Raw genomic sequence first — 15,259 nt, 5'->3', positions numbered from 1 at the left:
CGTCACGCGCTGGCTCATGCTTGGTTTAGAGGAAGGAGGGGAAAGCCATGATACATCACATGACGATACCATGACAACACGAGTTTGACACCCCTGTCCTAGTATATGAAAGCTTTGACAGAAAACCCATGTTTTCAAAATCATGCCTTCGGGCAGAAGGAACATCCATGCTCAAAGATCCATTGTTCTTGGGCGGATCTGTTGGCCTTCAGTGTGTGCAAAGCCAAAAATTTAAGATACTGCTAAAAAGAAAAATTTTATTTAGATTTGCAGCCACAGTATATTAGAGACAGGGTGTTTAAATACTTCATCATTTAATTGAACTACAGAGAGTTACACTTCTTCAGTTGATATAAAAGTAGCTGTTCTTAAAAGCTTCCAGTGTGTATAATGCCTAGCTAATTGCCAAGGCGCCATCCAGCTTTCTTATCCATAAGGACAGTGTAAATTAGTTAATCCAGAATCATGGCAGAAAAAAACCCACATACAATTCTTGTTTATTCTGCCTTTCAAGAATGACTGATTGGGATATCACTGTTCTTTTACTACTGCTTTGCATTCCATTCAGATAATTGAATAAGGTAGCCAAGAATGTTTCTGGTTTCCCTTGTATCACTCAAGATAAAATTGCTTTTTTTCCCCTCGTGGTTTATGTTTGCAGTTATAGAATTATTACTTTGCCAAAAATCTTTGAATTTGAGTTTCAATTATTCTGCTTAAGCACACTTGTGAGTTACAGTTTAGCTTTAAAATTGACTCAGAGGTTACACAGATTCCAAGATTATTATTTTTTTGTGAACTTTCCCTAATTTGCCTCTCCTCTATCTCACCCCATTTCTAGGATCAAGGTCAACACAAACCATGAACAATACATCAATGCCAGCAGCAAACTTCTCTGCATGTCTTTTGCTTTGGGGGTCAATCAGCAAAATTCAGTAACAACAAAACCAGATCTAGTAGGAAAGGCTATGCTCAAAACCAGAGAAATAAAAAGGAATAGATAGATAGATAGATAGATAGATAGATAGATAGATAGATAGATAGATAGATAGATGGATGGATGGATGGATGGATGGATGGAGGGAGGGAGGGAGGGAGGGAGGGAGGGAGGGAGGGAGGGAGGGAGAATATGAATCTATACTGTTTTCCCATAATCTGAATATGACATTCAGAGTATAAATTACAGAAATACCTAATTTTAACTCAAAATAATTTGTAAATCTGAAAGAGCAGTTTTTAACTGCAAGGCAGTCACATCCTCCTCTGTATATTTAAATTTTCAAGGAGTTTTATATTTAGCAATCTGCTTGAAAACCAAAGCCTAAATTACCGCCTTACATTTTAATTCATAAATTCTATAGTGCTGTAGAGGTGGGAGGGGGAGTGTTAAAAACACCTTCCAGGTAGACAACAGTCTTTTTTTTTCTTAATTCCAAATTTGTTCTGATTGAAAATACTCTTTATTCACCATCAACCCCATCCATCCTTTCACTCAATTAGTTCCAGGCTGTGGGCTGCTGCTGTATTGGATAATGTTATCTCTGAATCTCCATAGCTTAGAGGGATTTTTTTAAAGAAAATCTATAAATCGTTAGAACATTCCAATCAATGTTCCATTTTATCCAAGACAAAACTTCTGAACATTGATATTTCATTCCGAGCTATTTTGAGTCTTCAATGTTTTCTGCTCACTGAACCTCTGGGCTAGAGTGGCTGAGCTTCAGCAAGGTTGCCATATCACATTTGTTACAGTTTGGGTACTTGCTTACCATAAAGTTCATCCAGGATATGGGATGGCTAGCCATGCCTCTTTTTCACCTTCAAATGTCTGTACTTTCCTTGATGGAGAAATGCATGGTCTTGGAAAGCCTCGGCAAGATTTTCATAAGCTCTTAAATCAAAATGCCCACAAAGCACATAATAGTTTGATTTATGCAACTAGGACTCAAAGAAATGGAATGTAATAGAATCAGAAATTGATTACAGGTTTCTACTTAGTCCAGCGGGCTTGAGATAATGTCTGTTCCTGAGGTAGAGCTACAAAGTATTGTTGCTGCAAAGAAGTAAGGATAACAATGCTAATCTTGCTTTGTTACCAGAGGAACTTTATGGCACCTTAAGTGTTCCCTGTTAATCAATATGGCAAGATGAATAAGGACAACACAAGTGTTATTAAAGCTACTTCCCAGGGTGATGTGTGTGAGCGCATGCGTGCACGTGTTTGTGTGTCCGGTGCAAGAAATCAAAATGACACCATGAACTCATCAGAGTTGCTTCTTTGTTGTCCACCTATTTACAAGAATCTTGTCAGACTGACTACATTCTCTTGGGTACAACCAGGTAAAGGCTTCAGGAATATGGTGGGGTGCAGGGGTTCTGGCTTATGTCACTTTCTTTCCTACAAGGCCCCAAGCTTTATTTTGGTCTCCACGATGTAAAAAAAAGTTATTGAGACTCTAGAAAGAGTGCAGAGAAGAGCAACAGAGATGATTAGGGGACTGCAGGCTAAAACATATAAAGAACGGTTGCTGGTATTGGGTATGTCTAGTTTGATGAAAATAAGGACTAGGGGTGACATGATTGATAGCAATGTTCAGTATCTCTGGTGTTGCCTCACAGAAAATGGGGTCAACCTATTCTCAAAAGCACCTGAGGGCAGGACCAGAAGCAATGATGGAAACTTATCAAGAAGAGAACCAACCTGGAACTAAGAAGAAATTTCTTGACATTTAGAACAATTAATCAATGGAACAACTTGCCTCCAGAAGTTGTGAATTCTCCATCACTGGAAGTTTTTAAGAAGAGATTGGACAACCAATCGTCTGAAATGGTATAGGGATTTCTGTTGGACTAGAAGACATCCAACTCTTCTATTCTATGCTATGCTATGATATTCTATGTCTATTCTATGTCTATTCTACGTCTATTCTATTCTATTCAGTGGTGGGATTCAAATATTGTTGCCACCAGTTCGGTGGGCGTGGCTTGGTGGGAGCGCTTTGCACACATGCATACACTTTGCGTGCATGCGCGTGCCAAATACACACTTTGCGCAGGTGCACAGGCATTTCCGCAGGCGCAAAGGCGTTCTAACTCGCCTCCTGCAAGCCTGCACGATCCCGATCTGTGCCGCGCAAAGCAGCTGCGCTTCAAATTCAGCAGATAAAAGTAAGTATGGGAGGCCAAGTGGGCGGGCGGGCCCAACAGCAGAGCGGTACAGAGAACCGGTTTGGTCTCTGCTGCTCATCGCTGCTACCGGCTCACCAGAACCGGGCCGAACTGTATGAATACCACCACTGATTCTATTCTATTCTATTCTCACCAGTCTTTTCACTCCTTTCCTGTAGCTGGAGATTCCAGCAGTGTGTGTGTATGTTTCTCAATGCAGCAGGTTAAAAGTCAATGCTTTAACATTTGCAAGCATTTCATGGCACCTCCCAACTGCATAGTTTAAGAGCCCAACTTTTTCTCTTGGGCTATCCCTATGTTTTCAGGACCAGCCTAATTACTTTTACAAGATGCTCACCAGCTTACTTAAAATGCAGTTGCCATGTGCTCATAATTGTCTATGATTGATTGATTAGTTTGTCAGGGATGTTTGCAGAATTGGGTCAAAACCATCAAGATGATGGCCACAAACATGTAATCCAAGCTCTGCTTGTTCTCATCTACCCTCCAGACACCCCTCTACTGTGGGAACCCAGAACAGGGAGAGATACTTAATTCAAGTTAAAGTGCATTGCTGAAAGCAGCCACAGTCTCAGGCAGGACAAGGACTTCCTGTCTCACTGCTGCTTCCTCCCATGCAACTTTTCTCCAATGGCAGCAAATCCTTGGCCAACTGGCTGCCTAAACAGTTGCCATAACCCCTTCATCATGTCATGTGTCAGTTTTAGGCCCCCTTCCAATTAATACTTAATAGTTTTCAGTGGGTCAGCAGATCACCTAGGAAAACTGCACAGCTTGGACTCAGAGAAACACTTATTCCTGGATATGGACTTGGTGGGAATAATTTACTTAATTTTGCCTAACAGTAGGGCAAAATTGAATATATTTATTATTATTATTAGCTGTCTCAAGTTCATTTAATAATGATTTTTGGGAAGTACTGTGAGATATAAATTTGTGGACTCAGAAGGGATCCAACCCTGTGCTGAGTTTTGGATCTCCTGAAGCCTTTGAGACAAATAACCTCTAAAGACTTCTAGTGGAAGTGGGAGCCACATAATATCTACTATGAAACTTCTGTTTCTCATAATTACTCCATGTTCTTCCTTCATTGTATAGCCCTCCTTTCATTTCCTACCTATTTTCCATTTTCTTTTCAACATTTAGAAAGTTTTGTGAATTCATTTCATACTAATTGCTTTATAAGGCTCCCATTTTAATGTCAGAATCTCATTTCTCAAAATTTTCCATCCTTCCCAGACACAGAATTTCGGATCCTTGGATTTTATTTACCTTCTGTCTGGATTCATCAAAAACTGTTTTTCTGAAATCCAGTGTACAAATTTCCCTATTCCACTGCCACTTAATATCAAAAAATCTGAGATAATATGGTCACTTTCTCCTGCAATCACCTTCTTCAATCAATTCTTCCATTAGTATGGATTAGATCCAGATCTCCCGTCTTCCTTCTGACTGAAAAGTTGCCAACATGAAAAGGTAGGAATTTTTTAGACCTTTGTCTTTGGAAATTAGATTTCTAACAGATATTAACCCATTGTGACTCACATGCCTTTTTGAAAGTTTGGTCCTCTAATTCAAAAAAGCCTCATACCTATCTTTTGTCTATCCAGGTGATCTTTTTTCAACACCTGCTTAGATCAGTTACTTCTTCCTATTATAATGGGAAACCTTAAGAATTCAGTGGTTAACTTTTGCTATTGTAGTCAGGGAAGTAGCATCAGTACATATACAAAAAGGAAGGTACCTAAAATGGCTGCAAGTTAACATCTAATGGAATTGGGTTCCCTAGTTCAGTATTTCTCCATCTCAGTAGGCTGGCTAGGAAAAAGGAGAAAGAAGAATTATGTATGTTTGCTACGTTAAATTACTTATAAAGTAATAAAGGTAGAATAAAAATATCATTAATTAATCAATTAATTAATTTAAAAGTTCTGGAAGCTGAAGCCCACATAACTTAAAGTTGCTGAGAAACATCATTCTAGATCAAAACTTATAAGGACCTACTTTAGATCAATAGAGTGGCCTCCACAAATTCCTCAAAGGAAAGACTTGAGGAACCATGTTGGAAATAATTTTCTGGGCAATTTGTAACCATCAGAAGTTAAAGAGAGGCTACTTTCCTCCGAGACAGCAGCAAAATCACTTTGACAAAACTTTTTTTTTTCTCCTTTTACAGATAAGGCTATGCTTTCTGTCAGAAGAAATGCCAAAAGAAAACACCACTTCCTTACAGAAAAAAGGTGGCCTAGTCAGTCTCGGGGCTGAAGAAATTAAATGTGTAGCGAGATTAAATTAGATTAAACGCAGGGGTGGGGAGGTGAAACCTACTGAGAAGTTAAACAATTTGCTTAGGGGAAACAGCATGGGGCATGGAAGAAGAAAGGAAACCCCAGAGGATAAAATATTGCCATGCAGCAATTACTATCCAAAAAGTGATTCAGAAATAGGCAAACCCACACTTGCAACTTTCAAGAATAGCATCTCATGATCATTACAGGACCTTTAAGTCCTTCTGCATTCTCTAAAGCTTCAAACCAGCTGAGAAAAGTGGGTTGCATTCTGCACAGTTCCAATTTTTAAAATGCCACACAGGTATTTTACACAGACTTAACTTTAATAGGTCCCTTCTCTTGCTGGAAGACATTAGGCAGTGTCAAATCTGGGACACCTTTGTACCATCTGGGCAAGAGAAAAAAGCAAATGTATTATCCTGACTCTTTTTGTTTACCAGATAATGCAGTGGTGGGTTTTTCCCCTCCCTTCCCGGCATAATCACCTCATTAACCTGGGAATGGAAAGGGAGGAAGAGACAGACCATTAGCCTGCCAAACATTAAAAATGAAGAGAGTAACACAAAATGGTCTATCCCCAACCAGTCTGTTTTCATGGTAGAAGCAGGGAGAAAAAAACCCGCCAACTCTGTGCTTATGTTATCTACTTGGTAATTGCAGATATCTTATTCTTGTCTTGATTTTTCTTTTTTTAGATTTATAAAAGTCTTCACATGAAACATTCAGCAATAGGTCTAATGTATTCTTGAATGTAACCTCATTATGGCACAACTGTAAAAGCTACCGTAGATGCTTTCAACTAAAATGGCTGCTGTTAGCCAAAAGCCTTTTTGTTCTCTGCCGAGCAATAGAAATTAAAGTTGTTGAAGAGCCTTCAGTTACTTACATCTCTTACCATTGTAATCCAAAGGAACAGGCATTGTGTGAAGGAGCAAACAGGTGAGGAAGCAAGTAAAAGAATTCCAGTTTCATACATTACACCAGGGGTGTCAAACTGGCGTCACAGTGTCGTCACGTGACATATAGTGACTTTCCCCCCCCCTTCGCTAAACCTGGTGTGGGCGTGGCCAGCACGTGATGCATCCGGCCTGCAAATTTGACAGCCCTGCATTACACTAAACATAATATACTTTCTTTGACCTTGTCTCGTAGTATTACATGAACCCACCCATGATTTTTACATTTTGGTTCTTGGTATAGCACGATCTGTGCACTCAGCTAAAGGTGGAGGATTCAATAAAGCATGAAAAAGCCAACCTTGGCTTAGTTAATGTGTAAACCTAATCAATAACTGTCTAACAGTCCAGAATGTTCACCATACTCAAGTCCTGCTGAAATCAATGAGACCGTGTTTGGTCTCAGCCAACTTTCAAGTGGAAAGCAAATAAAATTAGCTTTCTCTAGATTTTGAGGCTCTATTTGTGAGATGGTTGATGAGGTTCAGAAAAAGAGTGAAATGTGCATGAATTTTTATGGTGGCCATTGGCTGAGAATAAGACATTCAAATTTGTGCATTAAACCCGCTCAGAAGCAGGAAGTGACACTGAACAACAAGATTGAATCTCCAACCTATCTCGGATGATACTAGTGAAAATTATGTTTTATGCCTTGCTGACAGCATTGTGGGCCGAGGAAAAGAGGTTAATATCAACAGGAAAACAGCTGTTGGTCCTGGACTAGCAAAAAGATGGAGAGCATTAGAGGTCAACATGCAAGACTGTGGGTTAAGCTGCACACACTTTCCTTCTTAATTCCTCAGTTGCCAGTTATAATACAAAACTTGTAATAATAATAACGATCAGGCTGATCCTGCCCGTGAATTTGTCTGCTGATATTGGTTTTCCCTTTTATACATCAGTATGATAGCCGGTATTCATCGACTTATGTACTGGCATGCTTCCCACATTAGGCTCATTTATTGCAGTTCTGGATTGTGATTTTTTGCTTCTTCAGTGGGGGCCAATCTTAGTGGAAAGCCAAACATTGGGAATGACTAAAAATCGTTACCGATCTGAGCCAGATTCAATCTCTGGACTGAAAGGATAAATTCTTGCATTTCAATAATGAAACAATTCCCTTGAAAGTCATTTCCTTATCCAATTAGCCATCGTACTGGGTACTCAGTTATACAGTAATCGCTTTCAAAGCATTCCAAAAGTTGGGCCCATCTTGCAGCTTAAAGAGCTATGTAAGCATATGAATCAATGAATATACTGAGGTCCCTCCCTGGCAATACATTTTTATCCTTTAAAACCCAAATCCCTCTACTTGTAAATAAGTTTGTAAATCAAGTTTTGAAAATGTCGTGAAATAGAGAAAACCTGGAAAACAGTGTGCCAATCTGAAAACTGACCACTTGGAATTATCCCACAATAACAGAGGCAATCCAGAAGACAACTTTGCTTCTGAATCAAGGGCATATTCTAGAAATAAATAACTGGTGGTCATCTGCATTCGTTTTAACCAGGGATGGATTCTACCGGTTCAGACCGGTTCAAGTGAACTGGTAGTTTTGGTGAACACTTGATGCTGCCCACCCGCCCCTGCTCTTTCCTGTGATTTATTTCCTGTTTTTTTAGCACAGCTGATTCGTGCAGCAGAGTGGTTTGTCGCGCATCAACTGTTTTACTCACTGGGGATGCAGCAGAAGGTAGGTAATTGAGTTGAAAATGGGTTTTAAAATGTAGAGCACGTGTGCAAAGTGTGCATTTGGTGTGCACAAAGCACGTGCTCACCAAACTGGTTGTTACACCGGTTGGGTTGCACTACTGGTTTTAACTTTGTTTCCCTGGGTAAGTTACAAGAAGCCTTGTGGCCTCTTGTTCTTATTACCTTCCACAAGAAAGGCATTCTGTGTAATTTTTCATTGTTTTCCAAATCTATTTTCTTTGTTAGCTTCTTCATAGTCAAAGACCTAATGCAAGTTGAACAATTCGCAACCCATCTATCCAACTAGACATATGACCATCTTCCTGATGGGAAAAATCACAAGATCACAGAGGCTACAGGAGAGATGGTCCAGGAGCTGTCAGAATCCAGACCTCAAGAGGTGACGGAAACATATGCATGTGAGCATCTTAGGATATTTGTGAGATGAAAAGAAATCTAACCAGCCAGGCTTAATTTAAAGGCTATACCGGTGATGGCTAACCTTTTTGATGACACATACCGAAAGTGCATGTGTGCATGTGTGTGCCTGCACCCATAATGCAATGCATGCATGACACACACACACACACACACACACACACATACCATACAAGCAAGTTAGTTTTGAAGAATATACACAAAGATTGTTAGGGATTTTTGACCAGAGCAAGAATTTCCATTCTCTCAATTGGGTCATTACAAAGGATGGCTTAGATATATTAAAACAGCCTTTTGCAATCTCTTGTCATCTAGATGTTTTTGGTCTACATTAAGAATAGCAATAGCACTGAGGCTTCCGGTTTGAAGTCTCTTCGGTGACAGACAGAAATCCGTGATCGTGCGCGGTTTCGGTCTGGGCTCGCTGCTGGAGTGCCCCGAGCCGGCTGGTTTCGGGGCTAAGCCACCCCATAGAGGTGGTGAAGAGGGGGAAGACCGCCAGCAGGGTTGAGGAGAGCCGCATCTCTCCTCCTCAGCTGGCCATTACTCCCTTTCCCGAAGGCGGTTGCAGCGGTGGTCAGAAATGGCCACCACAAAGAACTCGACCAGACAAGAATGTGCAGGAAGATAAGAAGTGAAAGTTTTGGCTAACCAGGTTAAATTGTAAAAGCAACAACTAAGGTACCCTGGAATTTAAACTTACAAAAAAATAACATCATTCCCAAAGAAGAGTCGGAAGCAGTGAAGGAAAGTGAAAATGGAAAGGTTTGGGTTTTTTTTTCTTCTCTCTCCTTCCCTATACTGACAACTAAGAGACTTAAATAAGAAATCAGAAAAATCCGCTTTGACATCAATAGGCAATTAAGCTGAAAATAAACAAAATGTCAAAGGGATAATAAAGATTTCTGGACACTTAATTTTTTTTTTCATAAGCAGGAAGGGAGAGAAAAAGAATAAGGGCAGGATCTGGAAGAGGGAGGAGACTGCCTGGAATTAAAAAGAATCTACAGTAAAACTTTAATAAGACTTCTAAAAGATACATTTTAACTGAAACTTTGTAACTAAACAGTAACCCCAGGAAGAGAAAGTGAAAAAAAGAGCAAAAAGAAACAGCTTGCGTGTATTTGGATTATTTGGTGATCTTTGGATTCTTGGATATTACATTTGAATGACTAAAATTAATTGGGTGGTTGTTTAAAAATTTATACAATGGCACCACTTCTGGGTGAATTGAAAATGGAACTTAAAAAGTACAAAGAAGATGCACAAGAAGGGAAGGGTTCTTTTGGCTTCGTTTTTCAATTCTTAGAAATGGAGATTTGGAACTATGAGAAACAACAAGAAACGACTGCAAAACAAGAAGACTGGGACAAAGAAGAAGCCATCTTTAATGAACAAGTAATTTTATGTGGGGAAGAAAAAGGAAAGGGGGGAAAGAGAATGAAGAATTTAAGACTTAAAAAAAAACAACCAAAGAAAAGAAAAATAATTCAAAAAATAAGTATAATTACTGGAAAGCAACAGAAAAGGGGAATACAGAAGAGAGAAATAGAGGTAGAGAGACAAAGGGGTAAAAGGGGGAGAGAGAAGAGAGGGAAGAAGGAAAGGAAAAGAAGTTACAAAGGACTGGAGCAAAATATAGAGAAACAGGACCTATTTAGAGATAATGGGTGAAAATCTAACTGAAAAAGGGATTCTGGTAAGGGTACATAAGATTGTATTGTTATATTAGTAATAGAAATAACTTTAGAAAATTGGAAACAATGTATGATTAAAATGAGGGATAAAATAGTGTAATTTAGTGAAATGTTTGTTAATAAAATAAGTGAAATAAAATAAATGAGAAAATTGAATTAGGAAGGAACGGGAACATTTTAATTAGTTAATGTTTTATAAAATATAAGTGAAGAGGAGGGGAATTAATTATGGAAAGCTTATAACTGTTCCCATAGAAGTATGATATTTAATTGAAAAGTAATGTTAAAGATGTTAAGACTTTAATGAATATTCAATTCTGATAGAATTGAATTGGAATGAATTGTGTTGTTTAAATTATAATAATTTTTTCTTTTTTTAAGAATATAGTGTGTATTTTAAGAATGTACCAAGCAGAATCCGAATGGAAGTTATGTATTATATTGAATGTTATAACTTTAGGGTATATATTGAAGCTAAATAAGAGTTAAATGGATAAACTTAAAAGATATAAAGGTGTCATACTCCAATCAGTAACTATAGGAGAAATTTTGTTTAATGAGAAAAGATAACAGATAATTGAAACAGGACAGACAAAAAATATAAATACAATGATTTGAATTGAGATGAGATAATTAAAATAAAATTGAGAAAATTAAAAGAGGGGAGAAGCTATGCAGAAAATGTAAAATAGTAATAAGATATGGAATAGAATATAAAAATGAGCATGAACCTGAATTTGTGTCTGTACAAAGAAATGTAACCCGGGATTACGCTACTTTCAAAAAAGATGATTTATTTGTATTTTTTTTTTCTCTTTGTGAAAACTCAAATAAAATTTACAAAAAAAAAAGAATAGCAATAGCACTTAGACTTATATACTGCTTCATAGTGCTGTACAGCAGAGGTCTCCAACCTTGGCAACTTTAAGACTTGTGGACTTCAACTCCCAGAATTCTCCTGCCAGCTATGCTGAAGACCTCTGATCTAGAAGATACAGTAGTTACTGCATAGCTGGCAGGAGAATTCTGGGAGTTGAAGTCCACAAGTCTTAAAGTTGCCAAGGTTGGAGACCTCTGCTGTACAGCACTATCTGAGTGGTTTACAATGTCAGCCTACTGCCCCCATCAACCTGGGTCATTCTACCAACCTTGGAAGGATGGAAGGCTGAGTCAACCTTGAACTGATCAGGATCAAATTCCTATCAGTGAGCAGTTAGCCTGCAATACTGCATTCTAACCACTGCACCATCATGGCTCCTCATATACCCTGCTAAATAGTAATTCTTGGAGTTGAAACTCTGATATAATAGAGAACCCTATTCTATAAACAACTAGGCCATGTGGCTTTAAGAAAGGATTTGGCAAACTCACAGAAGTGAAAGCCAAAAATGACTCTAGGCCATAAATAATGGCCATGTGTCAACTTTTCCCAGTCTCGATTTGGCAGAAGCAGGAAATTTCTATTTTCTTAATTAGGAGCCAACATTTCCTGAAAATTAAGAGCATCAAGTGGAGGGAAAGCTTACAACGTATAATTTTGAGACTGCAAAGAAAGGGATACACTATGAGTTAAGTGTAGAAACAAGATGCTGATTTTCTATCCTGCTTACAGATTTTCTAGAGAAATTGGTTTGATTGGCTCCTTTGGGAAACAGATGCCATCTTAAAGACTTTTAGTTTAATCCAGTTGTTTAATTGGGTATTAATCAGCTATCAGTAAAGTCTGTAGTTGCTACAAATTCACAAATTCATAGCAAAATTTTCAAATGATAAAACTGGGACCAATACCTTTTTAAGAGTGTTATTTATTCATCTAGCAGATGCTTCTGATGCGAGAATTGAGCTGAAAGTGTGAAACCACTGTTACTTTTTAATTAGAAGCCTGACTGGTTAGCCATCAGCTGTCTGACATACCAACTGGTGGAGAACAAAGCGGAGGGGGGGGGGGGGGAAGAAAACTAAGGCACTTTGGGAAAAACAATTGTGCTTATATTTACATTCACCCCAGGCTGTGACACCGCATAAGTAACTAAAATATTATCTGTATCATCAGAGAGTAGCAGAAAACACGTAGGTGCCCGCAATCCATTTTTTTAAGGCAAAGAAAAAGTTTGTATATTTATAAGTATATCAAAGCTAAGAACAAAGTAGCTAGCTAGTATTGCACCCTCCTTCTCCCCTCTCAAATATTTTGGATCATTTCTCCCTCAAATTATACGGACCACTTAAGGCAAGGGTATTCAAACTTGACCGCTTTAAGACTTGTGGACTTCAATTCCCAGAATTCCTCCTCCAATCATGTTAGCTCAGGAATTCAGGGAGTTGAAGTCCACAAGTCACAAGCCTGTCAAGTTTGAAGACCCTTGACTTAAGGCTTTAGAACAGTGTTTCTTGACTTTAGCATCTGTAAGATGTATAGACTCCAACTCCCAGAATTCCTTGCAACTTCCTAGTTGCAATCATGAAGAAATTTTTGCAAAGGCTTATATGTCCACTGAGACTGAAGTCTAATCCTGTTTAGCAGTTTCCATTTAATTAGGTTAGTACTAACCTTTAGGAGGTAAAAGAAACCGAGGAAAATAGATTAACTTCAAATAGATTAAGAAATAGTTAGATATTTTTATAAGAATCACAAATGCTATATTTGTTACAGGGAATTAAATGGGTCTCTTGAGTGAAAAACTGTTTCCTAAACATCACGAGTTTCTTTTGCTCCACATCAAGCAGTGATCTGTAGGAAGATGGAAAAAATGTGCACTTGGTATAGCATATAGTGTACTAGAGAAGAAATTGCTTAATGCATGTATTTTTAATACACATCCTTATTTTACCATGACTTCATCTGTATGAAGGATAAGTGACTTTGTTTAACATTTAATGTTTTTAAAGTTTAAAGAATAATGATTAAGAAATGAGTAAAGAGTTTGACACCTAACTTGTTTGTGAGTCCTCTTTTGTTCATGTAAAGTAGATGCAGCCAGGGGTGGGATCTGACAGGGTTAACTACCGGGATTCGGTGATTTGCGCGCGGCATAAATCGTCATCAGCCTGGTGCTTGGACATCTGAGCAGCGCTGAGTGCAGAGAAGCAGCCTTTGAAAAAGTACTTTTTTCCTGCTTTTTTAACTGCAGCTGTGCCTTGCACGGCAGCTGAAGTTGAAAACGCAGGAAATAAAGGTCAGGTTAAGAGCCCTGGCGGGTGGGTGGGCAAAAATATCAGCAGACATAGAACCGGTTCTACTGTATGTCTGCTGCTCTTCAGAGCTACCAGTTCTACAGAGGTGGACAGAACTGGTAGAAACCCACCCCTGGATGTAGCCTGTATTTGATAGCGGGAAAGGGTCTTCTATTTTGGGACTGATTTAACTGACTTTGTATAACTGACCAGGCTGTCCAACCCCCTACAAATAAACTTATCTGGAGTTTGAATATGGTGATCTTGATTGAAAAAAACAAAGCAGAATGAACCTTGCTGTAAAACAGCAAAGGATTCGGATAGGAATATAGGGAGAATAGAATAATCACAGGTGAAAGGGATCTTAGTCTTCTAGTCCAACTCCCGGCTCAAGCAAGAGATCCTATACCATGCCAGACATGTGGAATGCCAGTCTCTTCTTAAAGCCACCAGTGATGGAGCAGCCACAACTTCTGAAGGCACTGTTCCCCTGGGAGAGGAAGTTGTGGCACTCATGTTTTTTCTCTTACTGACCTCAATGTGTTTTCTCCATATCATTCCCAAATAGGAAAGGAGGTGAAATTTCTTTGAATATTAGTAGTTCAGTTGTTGGTTTGAGCTCCGAGCTTGGCAATTTGGTTGCAAATATTTCATCACTATTCATCACACCATCAGTGTGCTTTGAATTGTGTTTGTCTGTCGGAATGCTAACCTTAAATACCTTTTTACGTGATGCATTCATGCACATGAATGGTGATGAAATGCTTGCAACCAAATCGCCAAGCTGGGAGCTCAAACCAACAGCCCAAAGTAGTAGATGTTTATCCAACCCATAAATTAGGGTCTAATAGGATAATTTACTCCGGTTTATAATTTGTGGTTATCTAAGAAAGTGATAATAGGATAGTAATCATCGTTGAGTCAGCTCAACTGTAAGTCAATCACAGTTGAACTCTGGGCACAAAAATATTCAGCTGTATTATTTCTAACCACTAGTCTAAAGAGGCAATGTAGTTAAGGCATCAGGCTAGAAACTGGGAGACTATGAGTTCTTGTATAACCTTATGAACAATGCCAGTTAGTTGACCTTGAGCCAGTCACTCTATCGGCGCTAGGAAAGAGATAATGGCAAAACACTTTGGATATCTTGCCAAGAAAACTACAGGAAGCTGGTTGGGGGATTCTGGGAGTTGAAGTCTACCCAAGATTTGCCAAATTTGAGAAACCCTACAAAAGGGTATCAGACTGTGGATGCTGATGTGCTTAGAAGCCAATCATTTCAGTCATATTGACTATCTACTTTTGGTTTCTGCATTGAAATGCTTTCACAAAACAGCAAAAAGAGCTTCAAAGGGTATATACAATGCCCCCTTTCTTTGTTCCATAAAATTTTTCTAATGCCCATAACTGGCAGGGAATTTGGGGAATTGTAGTCCAGTCTAACAATCCCAAGAAACATGAGGTTGTCCCACAAATGCCTTAATAGCTCAGGAAGAAATAAAGCTCTTCCAATAGAATCAGGAACTTTAAATAGAACTGACTGGAAGATTTGAGTATAGCGCTGGAAAGAGAAAGAGGTTTTATCTTTAAAGCAGTGATTCATTCCACCTTCGCACCCTTCCCATCAGAAGGGCTCTTGACCCTAAAAAAAAAGGTGAAAATGTTGATATTGTGTAATTGCTACACTGCCAGACTGTAGGAGGGCACAGCTTTAAATTTTTAAAAAAATGTGCAGATTGCTTGAGAAAAATTGCCATTATATCTTAGCCACCTCTTGCTGTCTATCATTACATTACATTTCTTGCCTTGCTTCGAGTTCCA

This window comes from Notechis scutatus, chromosome 4 (assembly GCF_049901735.1).
Source record: "Notechis scutatus isolate UNSWTSFEM ecotype Mainland chromosome 4, rNotScu1.2, whole genome shotgun sequence".
NCBI lineage: Eukaryota > Metazoa > Chordata > Lepidosauria > Squamata > Elapidae > Notechis > Notechis scutatus.
Note: the sequence above shows the minus strand (reverse complement) of the source record.